Source organism: Felis catus, chromosome A2 (assembly GCF_018350175.1).
Source record: "Felis catus isolate Fca126 chromosome A2, F.catus_Fca126_mat1.0, whole genome shotgun sequence".
Lineage (NCBI taxonomy): Eukaryota > Metazoa > Chordata > Mammalia > Carnivora > Felidae > Felis > Felis catus.
In genome coordinates this window covers 70513398-70530195 of record NC_058369.1, presented here as the reverse complement: position 1 = coordinate 70530195, position 16798 = coordinate 70513398, and positions in this window count along the sequence as shown.

Sequence of the window (16798 nt, the reverse complement as noted above, 5' to 3'; positions counted from 1 at the left end):
TGGGCCTGAGTCGCTGGAGGCCAGCAGGGGATGGTGTTGAAGGGATTGAGAGTGGAAGCAGCAGGTGAACACAAGCCTCCTGCCTCCCACCTCCACACCTGCTGCCCTGCCCCGCCGCGCCCCGCCCCGCCCCTGGTGGCAGAGTTGCACCCTCTGATGGGGAGGGGGAGATCTCACCCCACTTGTGGCTAAAGGGGATCCTCTATCATGGGAATCAATGGGACTACAGGATAGGGGTCTGGATTAGGGCAAGTGCAACTCCCTGTTGAGCTCTTCCTTTCTGAAGGCAATGTGCATTGAATCAATGAACTCTGAGCAAATTGGCCAGGAATAAGTGGCGCTTCTTTCTTTGAGAGGGTGGTCCAGACTCTTTCCTCCTTGGAGATGTGTGCTGAAGAGAACTGGGTGTTGTGGATGGAGTCCAAAGTCATCTCTTTGGGACATGTCGGGTGGGAACGTCTTCTTAGCACTCTTGCGAGAAAGGTGGATGGAAAAGCTCCTTGTCAAAGGCAGACTTGTGGGTTTTGTTGTTCCTATCCGTGGGGCGTGGTGCTTCCCGTTTCCGTGGAGCGCCTCCTGTCTTGCATTCATTCCGTGTTTCAAGAGTTTCAGCCCTTGGCAATCACATCTCCTCCGGGACTCCCCAGGCAGCACGAGGGAGAAGTGACTCGGAGCCCACCGGTTCCCTAGAAACCAGGGCGTGTGTACTGGAGCAGGCAGTGCTCCTCTCTCAGCCTCCTTTGGAAATGAGGTCTTGAGCACAGGATCTTTCATTGCATGGGTTGTACCTCTCCCCGGTTGTTGGGGAGATGTGTGTGCGTGAGTGTGGTGCTGTGGCCCGTGTGGAGTCCGGACCGCGTCAGGGACCCAGTTCTTGCAAGGAATGCGTTTTGTTGCATGGGAATATCTCAGTTCACTAGAGAGTTCCAATCCTGTCTCAAAGGCTGAAACCATCCTGAAGGCAGCACCTTGACCTCACTGAAAGCAAAGGCCTAAGAGCAGAGGCTTTCCCACACTTCCATGTCGAGGTGACTGGTGCTTTATGTTTTCAGGAAGATGGTATGGTGTAGGCCACTTGGAGCAGCTCAGGCTCCTAAGCGTCTGTTTGGTCCCTGAGGGGTGAGTTGTGTCTCTCCAGAATGAAGGAGATTATGGTGACCTTGAGTATCATTACCTTCATGATTACCGTGATTATTCTGCCTGAGTCATCGCATGGATATTGATCCGTGAGCTCGCCATGTGAGAGGTTTCCTTGGTAAAGTAGTCGCCGTGCGTGTCGTCGAAACTTGGTTGTGGTCCGAACACCTTTGATGCTTTGCAAGTCGTGAGGTGGCTCCACGGGTGTGCAGTCCCTGTTACCATATAGGTGAGGAGGCAGAGTCTGTTGACCTGAAGCCCGTCCAAGTATCCAGGGAGATGTGCGAGGGCCTCTCCCTGAGGCACTGGGTTCCTAGCCGCCACCACCCGGAATCAGGCAGGGAGGTTTTCTTGATGCCAGCGGGAAGTCCTGAGGAGGGAGGGGGAGCCGGACACCTTCGGGGGAAGGAAGGGATCCCTCCCCTGCCTCACCAGCCCCAGCAGTTGCCTAGGTGCTGGCCACGAGGGAGGGGACTGCCTTTGCGTGTTTGTTTTCTCCTTGGTCTTATCCCACCTTGGTAGAGCACTTAGCCTGTTCCAGGCACTGTTCTGAGCACTTGAGAAATCTATGCTGACGACACAGAGTACCTCGGCAAGGACTCTGGTCCCCGTTCGTATTTCCAAGGGAAGATGTGAAAGAATGTGTGCCGGGGGTCACTGCTGTGAAGGGGGAAGACTCGAGACATGAAGCCAGGCAGTCGGGCGCCACATGAGCGTGCTGCACCGCTGGCTTTCCCACTGCTGCCTGTGGAGAGGCAGGGAAAGCATTTGCACCTAGCGTGCGTGTCCTGCGAGCAGAGGTGGGCTTGGAGACGTGCGTGTGCCCTCAAACGGGGATTCCAGCAAAATAGGCTCTGGGGCCTGAGTCACGCCCTCTGCGGGGAACCCTATCGTTTCACATCCAGCCTGAGACACTTTGGAGAGGGACACGCGGGGCTCTTGGTGAGGGTGGCGGCACACCGGGGGGCATGGGTCAGCAAGACCTTCCTAGGACCCCGTCTTCTTCATACTCTGGCGAGGAAGGTGGACTCGAAAGCTCCTCGTTCCAGGCCGACTTTGGGTTTTGTTCTTCATATCCGTGGGGTGTGGCGCTTCATGTGTCCATGGAACGCCTCCTGTGTTGCATTCGTTTTGTTTTTCAAGAGTTTCAGTCCTTAGGAGTCACATCTCCTCCAGTATTCACCAGGCAGCCTGAGGGAGAAATGACTCTGAGCCCGCCGGGTCTCTAGAAACCAGTGCATGTATACCTGAGCAGACGGTGCTGGTCTCTTAGCCTCCTTTGGAAATGAGGTCTTGAGCAAATGCTCTTTCATTGCATGGGTTCCACCTCTGTCAGGTTGTTGGCGTTTGTGTTCGTGCATGTGTGTAATTGTCTGCGGTGCCATGTCTTGTATTTAGTCCGGACCACGGCAGGGTCCCAGTTCTTTCCAAAGAAACAGTTTTGTTGCATAGGAAATTTTCATTTCAATAGTGTGTCCCAATGCTGTTACACCAGATGAAAACTTCCTGCAGGCAGCACCGTGACCTCACCGAAAGCAAAAGTCTGAGAACTAAGGCTTTCCCAAACTTACATATCAAGCTGACTGGTACTTTATATTTTCAGTAAGATGGTGTGGTGTCGGCCACTTTGAGCAGCTGAGGCTCCTAAGCATCTGATTTGTCCCCGGGGGGTGAGTTGTCTCTGTCAGCAATTCTGGAGATTATGATTTTCTTGAAGATCATTATTTTCTTGATTACCATGATTACTATATTCTGCATAACCCATCGCATGGAATTTGATAAGGAGCTCGATTCCCGGAACCTTTTTGTCACCAAACGCTCGCTACAACAAGGAGAAAAACAATCACTTTTGTGTGATGGACAATGCACCTTAACTTCATTGTACTCTTTTAGTGGTATGTACATATGTTGAGGGTAATGAAAGCGTCCACTTAGATCTAAGGAGTTTTAGTGACATCATGGTACTTCAAGTAACCATAAATGTAATGGAAAATCTAAGTTACCTAATAATCTAAGCAATCTGTCCTGTTGGATACGAAATCCTAATTAAAGAACTCAAGTCCTGGTAAAGAACTGCCAAGTCCTTGTAATTGGTTACTATTCACGTAGGTCTAGTGAATGGAATGGACTGAACTAATGTCTCTGAAATAGAGGAAGCTAGAATTTGAGATACTGAGTCACCTTTACTCTCCCTTTCCCTGTTGACATGGTCTTTTTTTATTCGATGATGTGTCTTGACCTTTACCTATTTCCCTCCTTCCTGCACCCCCCCCCCCCGTTGCAATCATCTTTATGTATGGATGGGCTTGTTTCATTCTGTTTTGAGGATTTTTGTTTTTTGTTTCTTTAGTTTTTGAGTCAGATTCCCCATATATGTGCGAGCATTCTGTATGTGTTTTTCTCTGTGTGAGTTTTTTCACTGGCAAAATGCCCTCCAGGCTATTATAAACACTGTGGCATAATAACAGGTGTGAAGGTATTTTCGGGAGTTAGTGATTTCATGTTCAGAGTAGTACCTAGGGGGGTAATTGAGGGAAGTTGCTGGATGATATGGATGTTCTCCTCTGAATTGTGTGAGGAAACTTTACATTGTTTGCGACTGCCTCTGCACCAAGTTTCAATGCCATCAACAGGGCCCAATGATTCGCTTTCTTCCACATTGTACCCGATGCTTGTGTTTTCTTGTCTTTTTGATAAGACCATTCAGACAGGTTTCAGGTGATATCTCTTTGGCTTTGGACTTTCATTTCCCTAATGTGGAGTGACATGGAACTTCTCTTCATGTATGTGGTGGCCATCTGTATGTCTTCATTGGAAGAATGCTTCTTCAGGACTCTGCCAGTTCTATCATTGCTCTTTGGTTTTGCATTGTCGCTCTGTAGGAGTTCTTGATATCTTTTGTGTTTTAACCCTTGACCATGTATATAGTTTGCAAGTATTTTCTCCCATTAACAATGTTGCCTTTCCATTCTGTGGAAGATATTGTTGCTGTGCAGAACTTGTTTTTTTTTTTTTTAGTTTCATGTAGTCCCACTTGTTTAGTTTTCCTTTGTAGCTTTGGCTTCTGGTGTCAAATCCCAAAACTCAAGTCAAGACTGTGATCCAAACATTCTCATGGGTTTGGCATTTGGCTCTGTCCAGCAAAGCCAAGGACAGCAGAAAGGATTGCTTCACACTCCATGCACGTCAAGAGAGGTGAGAGGGAGTTTAAGGGACGTCTCTGCGAGCTGCTCTCAGGCTCCCGTAGTCATTAAGCCTACAAACGATGTGCAACACACCAGCAGGCCACATGCTAGAAAGAACGTATTGAAGATATGGTGCGAACCATATCTAGACAGGATAAAATATTCCACGTGACAACACGGTCCAAGGACTTGGTGAGCCCATGCAGAACCCAACCCCTAGATACACACGCACTAGATCAGCCAAGTCTCGCCTGTCCCCCAGATACACACCAGGTAGGTAAGTGAGCTGCTGCTGGCTGTTTGCAGGAAGGCCAAAGAGCAGTGATCTGCTCTGCCAAGCGTGCCCTGTAATCTCCCAACTCAGGAGATCGTTGTGCGATTTCCCACACCTTCTGTCCAAGTTCTTATCCAGGTATTTATGGTTTCAGGTCTCAAGTCTGTAGTACATTTCAACTTCGTTTCTGTGTGTGATGCTAAATAGGTGTCAAGTTGTTTTTCCGCGCCTGTTGTTTTTCTGTGCTCAGTGATTCTGGGCACCACCATTGAGGAAGACTGCCTTTGCCTCAGGTTATATTCTTGGTTCTTTTGTTGTGAATTAATTGGTTACATATGTGTGGGTTTCTTCCTGGGACTTCAGTTCTGTTCCAATGACCTGTGTGTCTGCTTTTACCCCAAGACTGTACTACTTGGGTTATTGTAGCTTTGAGATCTAGTTTCAAATCAAAAAGCATGATGCTTCCAGATGTGGTCCTCGTTCTCTTAATGACTTTGGTATTCAGAGCCTTTTGTGCTTCTTTCCACCTTGAAGGATTATTCTATTTTTGGGAAAGTGCTTCAACTTTGTAAAGGATTGCACCTAGGGAATGTGTAGGTGGCTTTAAGTAGTGTGGACATTTTGACAATCTTAATTCTTGGGATCCACTAGCATAGAATGTCTTTCTGCTTATTTCTGTCTGTTCAAATTCTTTCTCCACTGATTTCTGGTTTTCAGTAAAGAGATCTTTCATCTTCTTGGTTAAATTCATTCTTTTCTTTTTAAGTTTTTTATGTTTATTTATTCTTGACACAGAGAGATACATGGAAACACACACACATACACACACAGAAAGAGAGAGAGAGAGCACGTGTATGAGTGGAGAAGAGCTGAGAGAAAGGGAGACACAGAATCTGAAGCAGGCTCCAGACTTTGAGCTGTCAGCACAGAGCCCAACAGAAGTCTCACAACACAAATCATGAGGTCACGACCTGAGCGAAAGTCAGATGCTTCACTGACTGTGACACCCAGGTGCCTGTAGGGTGATTTATTGTCAAGAATTTTCTTCTTTTGGAGTGATTTTAAAATTATTTTCTTAATTTCTCGCTCTGATAGTTTGTGATTCATGTACAGAAATGAAGCACATTATGTACAACGGCATACATATGTTAACAGGACTGAAATCATTTATAAGGTCTACTAGTACTGTTGTAGAGTCACTGTGGTGTCTCTAGAGCATATCATGCACTCCCAGTAAGTGAAAAAGTATCTGGGAATATAGGGTGATGTGATCGAATTTAGATGAGAGTAAGCAGATATATGGAGTGAGAGTGTGCAAATTTTCTGAAATGTTTCGTGGTTGATATAATCCACCAAGTCGATAAAGAAGGTTTGTTTGGATATATGTTTTCTTTCAACCAGACCCAGAGAGCTGTAACATAAATATATGGTTCCCAACACATTGCCACAACACGCCCTGTGCATCTTGGGAGCTGGCCACCTTGTCTCTCTTTTCTGTCCTGGAACCCAGTGCCTGACTCCACCGCTCAGTGAATTCAATTCAGAATACTGCAGTTGGGACGAGACCTACATTTTTCATAGACTTCCTGAAAGGCACCTCAAAAACATTGGATTTTACAGAGTTGGGTCTGATCTGCCTGGAATCCTCTGAGGATGTGTCAGTTGGAATGGCACTTTCTTTGCTGGGAGATCAGGGAGCCCTGCAGTATTCCTGTGTGCCTTGTGGTGGGTCACCAGAGGGTGCTGTGTGGCTGCTCATGACAGGGACACTGCTCCCCAAAGATGAGGCTGGCAGGTGCCGGGCGCCACTGCTGGAGGAGCCTGAAGGGTGGAGGGGCTTGACTCGGTATCAAAGCCTGACTGAGACTCCATCCTGCAGTCTCCCTGAGCTGCTGATATGCTGTGTAAAGCACTCTCTTGCTTGCCGAGGTTCAAGTGGTTTTGGCTGTTGCCACTGAATCCTCAGGATGAACCCATTCAGGTCATGGTCTTTAACTCATTGACCTGACCTGCACTTAAGGTACTTTCCTGAGAGTAAGCGACCCAGCCTGGGAGGAGAGCCAGCAAGCAGACAGCAGTGGCCCAGCCTGCATCCTCCACTGGCCTGAAAGCAGGGACTGGCTGCTCTTCTGAGAGGCAGAGCTATGGACCTGGAGGTGCACAGGCCACTGGGGTTTGTCATGGGATGGGGCCTGGATGGGTGTGTTCTAGGACATGGGGCAGGGATGCTGTGCAGGAGGTCAGAATGAGGGAGTGTGGTTTCTTCCCTGCCCCATGGGTCACTCCTAGGTACCCTGATGGCCTCAGTGCTGGCTTGTCCTCCTATTCTTCAGGGATCCACTCAGTCCCGGGGGTCCCTGATTTTCACATAAGACCGCAACGGAGTAAAGAGTCTGTAGATATTGGAAACTGGAGGCAGTGCCCGAAAAATGCCTATAAATTACGTCCCCAAAGTTGTGCTAGGTATACACGCCTAAAGAAAGAGAGAGTTCCCGTACAGATGTGCCCTTTTGTACAATGATGAGAGTCAAAATATTGGAATTGGCCCAGTCATTCAGCTTCTGCAGACGCAGAGTACAGGATGATGTGTGGCCCCTGAGAATGCAGAAGGGGACAGGACTGTGCCTGTCCACTGTGGGGACATACCATAGTACAAGACCATAGTCCTGGATGGATGCCCAACCTGCTCACCACGCGTAGACACAAACAGAGACACCTGCTGCACTCAAAGCCAAAGGACTGTGAAGATGACACCATGTCTTACGGGCTATTATTTCTTCAAAGAATGTATATTTTTTCTCTGTCTGTATTTGTTGTTTCCTCTTTATTTATTTGGAAAGAGCGAGAAGTGGAATCCTGACCAGGGCTTCAAGCTGTCATTGCAGAGCCTGACTTGGGACTTGATCTCAAGAACCATGAGATCATGAACTGAGCCAAATCGACTCAGAAACTCACCCATTGAGCCACCTCGGTGCCTGTCTTCATTATTTAAATCTTCCTTTTACTAAATAAACATCACCTGTAAAAAACCTTTAACAACGTTATACTTTATCGCCTAATAGATTAGTATAAATGGAATATTGACTGCTACATTTGGGTATTTTTATAATATGCACATTAGACCAATATCACCATGGCCTGTCCAGGAAAATGAAAGATTTTCAAGGAATTCTCTCTGGTCCAGACATTTGTCTTCTGGCTTCTGCTCTTGTGTCAAACCCCAGAGGGTCCCCATGCCAGACAATGAAGATATTTCAAGTAGGGGCCTTCACCTAATCTTTGTTCTTTGTTCTTTGATAAAATGTCCGTATCATAGAAATTCCAGAAGAGTCAGAGAAAAAGGGGCTGAGGGTGTACTTGAACAAATAATAGCTGAGAACTTCTCCAATCTGGGGAAAGAAACATGCATTGAAATCCAAGAGCTACAGAGAACTCCCTTCAGACATAACTTGAATCGATCTTCTGCACGACATATCATAGTGAAAGTGGAAAAAGAAGGATAAAGAGAATCCTGCAAGCAGCTAGGGATAAATGGGCCCTAACATACAAAGGTCGACACAGAAGGGTAGTAGCAGACCTATCTATTGAAACTTGGCAGTCCAGAAAGGAATGGCAGAAAGTCTTCAATGTGATGAACAGGAAAAATATGCAGCCGAGAATCCTTTATCCAGCAAGCCTGTCATTCAGAATAGAAGGAGAGATAAAGGTCTTCGCAAACATACAAAAACTGAAAAATTCATCACCACTAAACCATCCCTACGAGAGATCCTAAGGGGGATTCTGTGAGGGAAATGTTGCAAGGACCACAAAATACCAGAGACACCACTACAAGCATGAAAACATCAGATGTCACAATGACTCTAAACCCATGTCTTTCAGCAGTAACACTGAATGTAAATGGACTAAATGCTCCAACCAAAAGACATAGGGTATCAGAATCTATAAAAGAAACAAGACCCATCTATTTGCTGTCTACAAGAGACTCATTTTAGACCTAAGGACAACTTCAGATTGAATGTGAGGGGATGGAGAACTATCTATCATGCTACTGGAAGTCAAAAGAAAGCTGGAGTAGCCATACTTTTATCAGACCAACTAGTCTTTACATTAAAGGCTGTAACAAGAGATGAGGAAGGACATTATATAATAATTACAGGGTCTATCCATCAAGACGTTCTAACAATTAAAAATGTCTATGCGGTGAATATGGAAGCCCCCAAATATATAAAACAATTAATCACGAACATAAGCAACCTCATTGATAAGACTGTGGTCATTGCAGGGGCTTTCATACTCCACTGACAACATTGGATAGATCATGTAGACACAGATCATTAAAGAAACAAGGGCCCTGAATGATACATTGGATCAGATGGACTTGACAGATCTATTTAGAACTCTGCATCCCAAAGCAACAGAATATACTTTCTTCTCGACCGCACATGGAACATTCTCCAAGATAGATCACACACTGGGTCACAAAACAGCCCTTCATAAGTATAAAAGAACTGAGATCATACCATGCACACTTTCAGACCACAATGCTATGAAACTTGAAATCAACCACAGGAAAAAGTCTGGAAAACCTTCAAAAGCATGGAGTTGAAAGAACACCCTACTGAAGAATGAATGGGTTAACCAGGCAATTAGAGAAGAAATTAAAAAATATATGGAAACAAATGAAGATGAAAATACAACAATCCAAACTCTATGGGGTGCAGCGAAGGCAGTCCTGAGAGGAAAACACACTGCAATCCAGGCCTATCTCAAGAAACAAGGAAAATCCCAAATACAAACTCTAACAGCACACTTAAAGGAAATAGAAGCAGAACAGCAAAGGCACTCCAAACCCAGCAGAAGAAGAGAAATAATAAAGATCAGAGCAGATATAAAAAATAGGAAAAAAAGAAAAACAACTGTAGAGCAGATCAATGAAACCAAGAGTTGTTTTTTTGTTTTTTTTTTTCTTTTTTTTGAAAAAAAAAATAAACAAAATTGATAAACTTCCAGCCAGGCTTCTGAAAAAGAAAAGGGAGATGACCCAAATAAATAAAATAATGAATGAAAATGGCATTATTACAACCGATCCCTCATAAATACAAGCAATTTATCAGGGAAACCTATGAAACATTATATGGGAACAATCTGGACAACCTGGAAGAAACGGACAAATTCCTAAGCACCCACACACTTTCAAAACTCAAACAGGAAGAAACAGAAAACATGAACAGACCCATACCCAGCGAAGAAATTTAATCAGTTAAAAAATATCTCCCGGGGCGCCTGGGTGGCGCAGTCGTTTAAGCGTCCGACTTCAGCCAGGTCATGATCTCGCGGTCCGTGAGTTCGAGCCCCGCGTCGGGCTCTGGGCTGATGGCTTGGAGCCTGGAGCCTGTTTCCGATTCTGTGTCTCCCTCTCTCTCTGCCCCTCCCCCGTTCATGCTCTGTCTCTCTCCGTCCCAAAAGTAAAAATAAAAATGTTGGAAAAAAAAAATATCTCCCAACAAGTAAGAGTCCAGGACCAGATGGCTTCCCAGGGGAATTCAACCAGGCATTTTTTTTCATGTGACATTTATTGTCAAATTGGTTTCCATATGACACCCAGTGCTCATCCCAACAGGTACCGTCCTCAGTACCCATCACCCACCCTCCCCACCCTCCCACCCCCATCAACCCTCAATTTCTTCCCAGTTTTTAAGAGTCTCTTATGGTTTGGCTCCCTCCCTTTTTGTTTTTTTCTTTCCCCTCCCCCATGGTCTTCTATTCAGTTTCTCAGGCATACACATTTTCAATAAAATAGTTGACTGAATCCAAGACTGCACTACAAAACTAAACTGAGATCAATTAGTATTTATCCCAGAAATGCAAAGATGTTTTATTTTTTTAATTTATTTTTTTAATTTATTTTTTAATATGAAATTTATTGTCAAATTGGTTTCCATACAACACCCAGTGCTCATCCCAACAGGTGCCCTCCTCAATACCCATCAGCAGGCATGGAAAGCAGAGATAATATCTATCGTTCTCAAGCTGTTCCAGAAAATAGAAAGGGAAGGAAAACTTGCAGACCCATTCTATGAAGCCAGCATTACTTTCATTCCCAAAACGGGCAGAGACCTAGCAAAAAACAGAGAACTACAGGCCAATATCCCTGATGAATATGGATGCAGAAATTCTCAACAAGATACTAGCAAATCGAATTCAACAGCATGGAAAAAGAATTATTCACCATGATCAAGTGGGATTCATTCCTGGGCTGCCGGGCTCGTTCGATGTTCCCAAGTCAATCAGTGTGATACATCACATTAATAAAAGAAAAGATAAGGACCATATGATCCTGTCAGTCGATGCGGAAAAAGCATTTGATGATTCAGCATCTTTTCTTAATCAAAACCGTCAAGAAAGCTGGGATAGAAGGAACATACTTAAACATCACAAAAGCCGTTTATGAAAAGCCCACAGCTAATATCATCCTCAGTGGGGAAAAACTGAGAGCTTTCCACCTGAGATCAGGAACACGACAGGGATGTCCACTGTCACCAGTGTTGTTTAACATAGTGTTGGAAGTTCTAGCATCAGCAGTCAGACAACAAAAGGAAATCAAAGGGATCCAAATTGGCAAAGATGAAGTGAAGCTTTCACTTTTTGCAGATGCCATGATATTATACATGGAAAACCCAATAGACTCCACCAAAAGTCTGCTAGAACTGATACATGAATTCAGCAAAGTCGCAGGATACAAAATTAATGTACAGAAATCAGTTGCATTCTCATACACTAATAGTGAAGCAACAGAAAAACAAATAAAGAAACTGATCTCATTCCCAACTGCACCAAGAATCCTAAAATACCTAGGAATAAACCTAACGAAAGATGTAAAAGATCTGTATGCTGAAACTATAGAAAGCTTATGAAGGAAATTGAAGAAGATACAAAGAAATGGAAAAATACTCTGTGCCCATGGATTGGAAGAATTAATATTGTTAAAATGTCAATACTACCCAAAGCAATCGACACATTCAACGCAATCCCAATCAAAACGGCACCAGCATTCCTCTCGAAGCGAGAACAAGCAATCCTAAAATGTGTATGGAACCACAAAAGACCCCGAATAGCCAAAGTAATGTTGAAAAAGAAAACCAAAGCAGGAGGCATCACAATCCCAGACTTTAGCCTCGACTACAAAGCTGGCATCCTCAAGACAGCATGGTATTGGCCCCAAAACAGACACATAGACCAATGGAATAGAATAGAAACCCCAGGGTGAGACCTACAAAAGTATGGCCAACTAATCTTTGACAAGGCAGGAAAGAATATCCAATGGAAAGAAGACAATCTCTTTAACAAATGGGGCTAGGAGAACTGGACAGCAACATGCAGAAGAATGAAACTCGACCAACTAGACCACTTTCTTACACCATTCCCAAAAATAAACTCAAAATGGATGAAGGACCTGAATGTGAGACAGGAAACCATCAAAACCCTAGAGGAGAAAGCAGGAAAAAACCTCTCTGACCTCAACTGCAGCAGTTTCTTGCTTGATGCATCTCCAACGGCAAGAGAATTCAAAGCAAAAACGAACTATTGGGACCTCATGAAGCTAAAAAGCTTCTGCACTGCCAAGGAAACAATCAACAAAACTAAAAGGCAACTGATGGAATGGGAAAAGATATTTGTAAATGACATATCGGATAAAGGGCTAGTATCCAAGATCTATAAAGAACTCACCAAATTCCACACCCCAAAAACAAATAATCCAGTGAAGAAAGGGGCAGAAGACATGAGTAGACACTTTTCTAAAGAAGACATCCAGATGGCCAACAGGCACATGGAAAGATGCTCAACGTCGCTCCTCATCAGGGAGATACAAATCAAAACCACACTCAGATACCACCTTACGCCGGTCAGAGTGGCTAAAATGAACAAATCGGGAGACTATAGATGCTGGCAAGGATGTGGAGAAAGGGAACCCTCTTGCACCGTTGGTGGGAATGCAAACTGGTGCAGCCGCTCTGGAAAACAGTGTGGAGGTTCCTCAAACAATTACAAATCGATCTACCCTATGACCCACAATACCACTGCTAGGAATTTACCCAAGGGATACAGGAGTGCTGATGCATAGGGGCACTTGTACCCCCATGTTTATAGCGGCACTTTCAACAATAGCCAAATTATGGAAAGAGCCCAAATGTCCATCAACTGACGAATGGATGGAGAAGTTGTAGCTTATATATACAATGGAATACTACTTGGCAATGAGAAAGAAGGAAATCTGGCCTTTTGTAGCAACGTGGATGGAGCTGCAGAGTGTTATGCCAAGTGAAGTAAGTCAGGCAGAGAAAGACAGATACCATATGTTTTCACTCCTGTATGGATCCTGAGAAATTCCACAGAAGACCTGGGGGGAGGAGAAGGGGGAACACAAGTTACAGAGAGGGAAGGAGGCAAACCATCATTGAGACTCTTAAAAACTGAGAATAAACTGAGGGTTGATGGGGTTGGGAGGGAGGGGAGGGTGGGTGATGAGCATTGAGGAGGGCACCTGATGGGATGAGCACTGGGTGTTGTGTGGAAACCAATTTGACAATACACTTCATAGTAAACAAAAAAAAGAATTAAGAAAAAGAAACAAAAGCTGGACTTGGCTGCAGCTCATAGTCTCCAGGTAGAATTCCTGAGGCTTACAGATTGTCATCCTCCTACAGGTCTCTCCAGGACTTTATTTAACGTTTTACCACTATAGCTTGGCCCCGGTTAGTGTCACTTTCCCTGATAGCCATAAACACTTCCCCAGATAGATGTTAGCAATTACCTCTCAAGCATATGGCCTACTGATACACATCGGAAGGGTTTCAAGACTGATGTTTTAATAGCCAGTAGTAAACAACCTTATCTTAGCAGCAGCTAGCTCCTCATGGTCCTGAAAGTACTACTTCTAAATTCCTTAGAGACTTGCATTACCCTTAGCCCCCACTAAGTAGAAAGTATGGCATCAGTCACTTCTCACAAACACAAGTGCAGCTCTTCCTACCCATGGGTTCTAGCTCCATCCTGTAATAAGCACATTTTTGCACCAAAAATGGCTCAAAATTCTTTCTTGACTGTTTGCTCTCAGCCCACATCACACCAGCAATGCTACATATGAGCTCCTGGTGCATTGATCTGTTCCTTTGTTTGTTTACCTTGATTTTTGTTTATTTCTGCTCTACTCTTCATTATTTCCTTCCTTCTAATGGTTTTGGGTTTTGTTGTTCTTTTTCTAGCTCCTTTAGATGTAAGGTTACATTGTTTATGAGGGAGTTTTTCTTGCTTTGTGAGGAAGTGTATTGCTATAAACTTCTATCTGAGAACACTTTTGTTGCATCCCAAAGATTTAGGACCTGTGTATTTTCATTTTCTGTCTCTCTCGTATATATATATATATATATATATATATATATATATATATATATATATATATATATATATGTGTGTGTGTGTGTGTGTGTGTGTATAATCTATATCTATCTCTAAAATTTCCTCTCTTATTTCTTGGCTCACCTTTTAGCTCTTTGATCGCATGTTATTTAACCCCCATGTATTTTTGGTCATTCCAAATTTTTTCTTGTGGCTGATTTTTACTTTCATAGCATTGTGATCAGAAAAGGTACGTTGTATGACTTCAATCTTCTTGAATTTGTTAAAATTTGTTTTGTGACCTAAGATGTGATCTATTCCAGAGAATGTTCCATGGACGCTTGTGTGCAATGTACAATGTGTATTCCATTGTTTTAACATGGAATGGTCTGCATATACGCATTAGATACATTTGGTCCAATGTCTCATTCAAATGCACCCTTTTCTTGATGATTTTCCTTTTGGATGTTCTGTGCATTGATGTAAGTGTGCTGTTAAAGTCCCCTACTGTTATTGTGTTCTTGTCAATGCTTCCATTATGCTTTCAATAGCTGCTTTATGTATTGGGTGCTCTCATGTTGGGTGCCAAATTATTTGCAATCACATCTTGTTGGACTGTACCCTTTATGATTATATAGTGTCCTTCTTTGTCTCTTGTTACAGTCTTTGTTTTGTAATTTTTGTGGTTTGTATAGAGATATTTACTGTCCTTATGTATTTACTGTCCTTATGTATTTTTAATAAGGTAAACATAAATTCACTTCAAAATAATTTTACTCTGATTCTTTGAATGTACACATTGAAGGGCCATTACGTATATTCACAGAATTATACAACCATGACCACTATGTTCTCCTAGAATATTTCCATCACAGACACATGTATACTACCCGTCAGCCATGGCTCAACCCTCACCCCGGTCTCTGCAACCACTGACCTCGGTTTCTGCTGCTTTAGCTCCTCTGGGGTTTTCAGGTGTGTGCAATCACACACCATGGCTTATTGTGTCTGGCTACATAACATGAGAGTGATTAATAATTGGTTAAATGTTCAATCAAACTAATATTTTTAGGACAGAGGAATATTCCCCAAAGAACAAAGATTATGTGAAGCCCCCTACTTGAAATATCTTCATTATCTGGGATAGGGATCCCATTTAGAAGTTTGACTCAAGAGCTAAAAGCCACAAGAGAAATGTCTGGAGCAGACTGGGTGGCTCAGTCGGTTGAACGGCCGACTTCAGCTCAGGTCATGATCTCGCAGTCCATGGGTTCGAGCCCCGCATCGGGCTCTGTGCTGACCGCTCAGAGCCTGGAGCCTGTTTCAGATTCTGTGTCTCCCTCTCTCTGACCCTCCCTCGTTCATGCTCTGTCTCTCTCTGTCCCAAAAATAAATAAGAACGTTAATAAAAAAATTTTTAAAAATAAATTAGTCTAAGGTGCATATTAAACAAACATCAAATTCAAATATGAAATCTTCTCATTTACTACTGATATAGGTTTTATACGGATGTTGTTTCTTAAATGAAATAAAAATCTGAATAATAAGGACAGGCGCCAAGGTGGCACAATCGGTTGAGTGTTTTGACTTGATTTTGTCTCAGGTCATGATCTCATGGTTCATGGGATCAAGCCCCAAGTCAGGCTCTACAATGACAGCACGAAGCCCTCCTCTGGATTTTCTCTCTCTCTCTCTCTCTGAAAATTAAGAATTAGAAAAAAAATAAATAAATACAAATACATATGAAGAAAATGATATACCCCTGTCAAGAAATATTTGCCATTAGACATGGGGTCCCTCCTTCCAGTCCTTTCACTTTGAGTGCAGCAATTGTGTGTGTTTGTGTGTGTGTGTGCGTGTGTGCGTGTGTGTGTGTGTGTGTATCAGTTGTGTGACAGGTTGGGCAGGAAGGGTTTCATGAGTATGCTGTTTAGTACCTGATGTCCCTATAATGGACAGGCTCAAGTTCTGTCCCCTTCTGCATCCTCAGGGGCCACACATCATCATTCACTCTGTGTCTCTACAAGTTGAATAATTGGGCCAATTCCAATATTTTGACTCTCATACTTGTACTGAAGGGTACATGTGTACCATTAATCTCTATTTCTTTAGAATGGCACACCTAGCACAATTTTGGGGACATAATTTGTACATATTTTTCAGGTGTAGCCTGCAGTTTCCAATATCTACAGACTGTTTATGACGTTAGGGCCTTCTTTGGGAAGGGAGCAACCCCTGAGACTGAGTGGATACCTGAGGAATTCAGAGGACAAGCCAGAACTGAGGTCATCAGGGTACCTGGGAGTGACCCAGGGGGCAGGGAAGAGCCCACACTCCCACTCATTCTGACCTCCTGCACAGCACCCCTGCCCCATGTCCTGGAACACACTCATCCAGGCCCCATCCCGTGACACACCCCAGACCCTTGTGCACCTCCTGTTCCATAGCTCCGCTTCTAAGTAGAGCAGCCATTCTCTGCTTTCAGGACAGGGGAGGATGCAGGCTGGGCCTCTGCTGCTTGCTTGGGTAACTAACTAGGAGTGTAATTGCTGGATCATAGGGTCGTTCTATTTTCAACTTTTTCAGGCACCTCCATACAGTTTTCCAGAGTGGTTGCACCAGATTGCATTCCCACCATCAATACAAGACGCTTCCCCTTTCCCTGAATCCTCACCAACACCTATTGTGTCTTGGGTTGTTAATGTTAACCATTCTGACAAGGGTGAGGTGGGAACTCATCAGGGTTTTGATTGGTATTTCCCTGATGTTGAGGGATGTTGAGCATCATCTCATGTGTCTTTTAGCC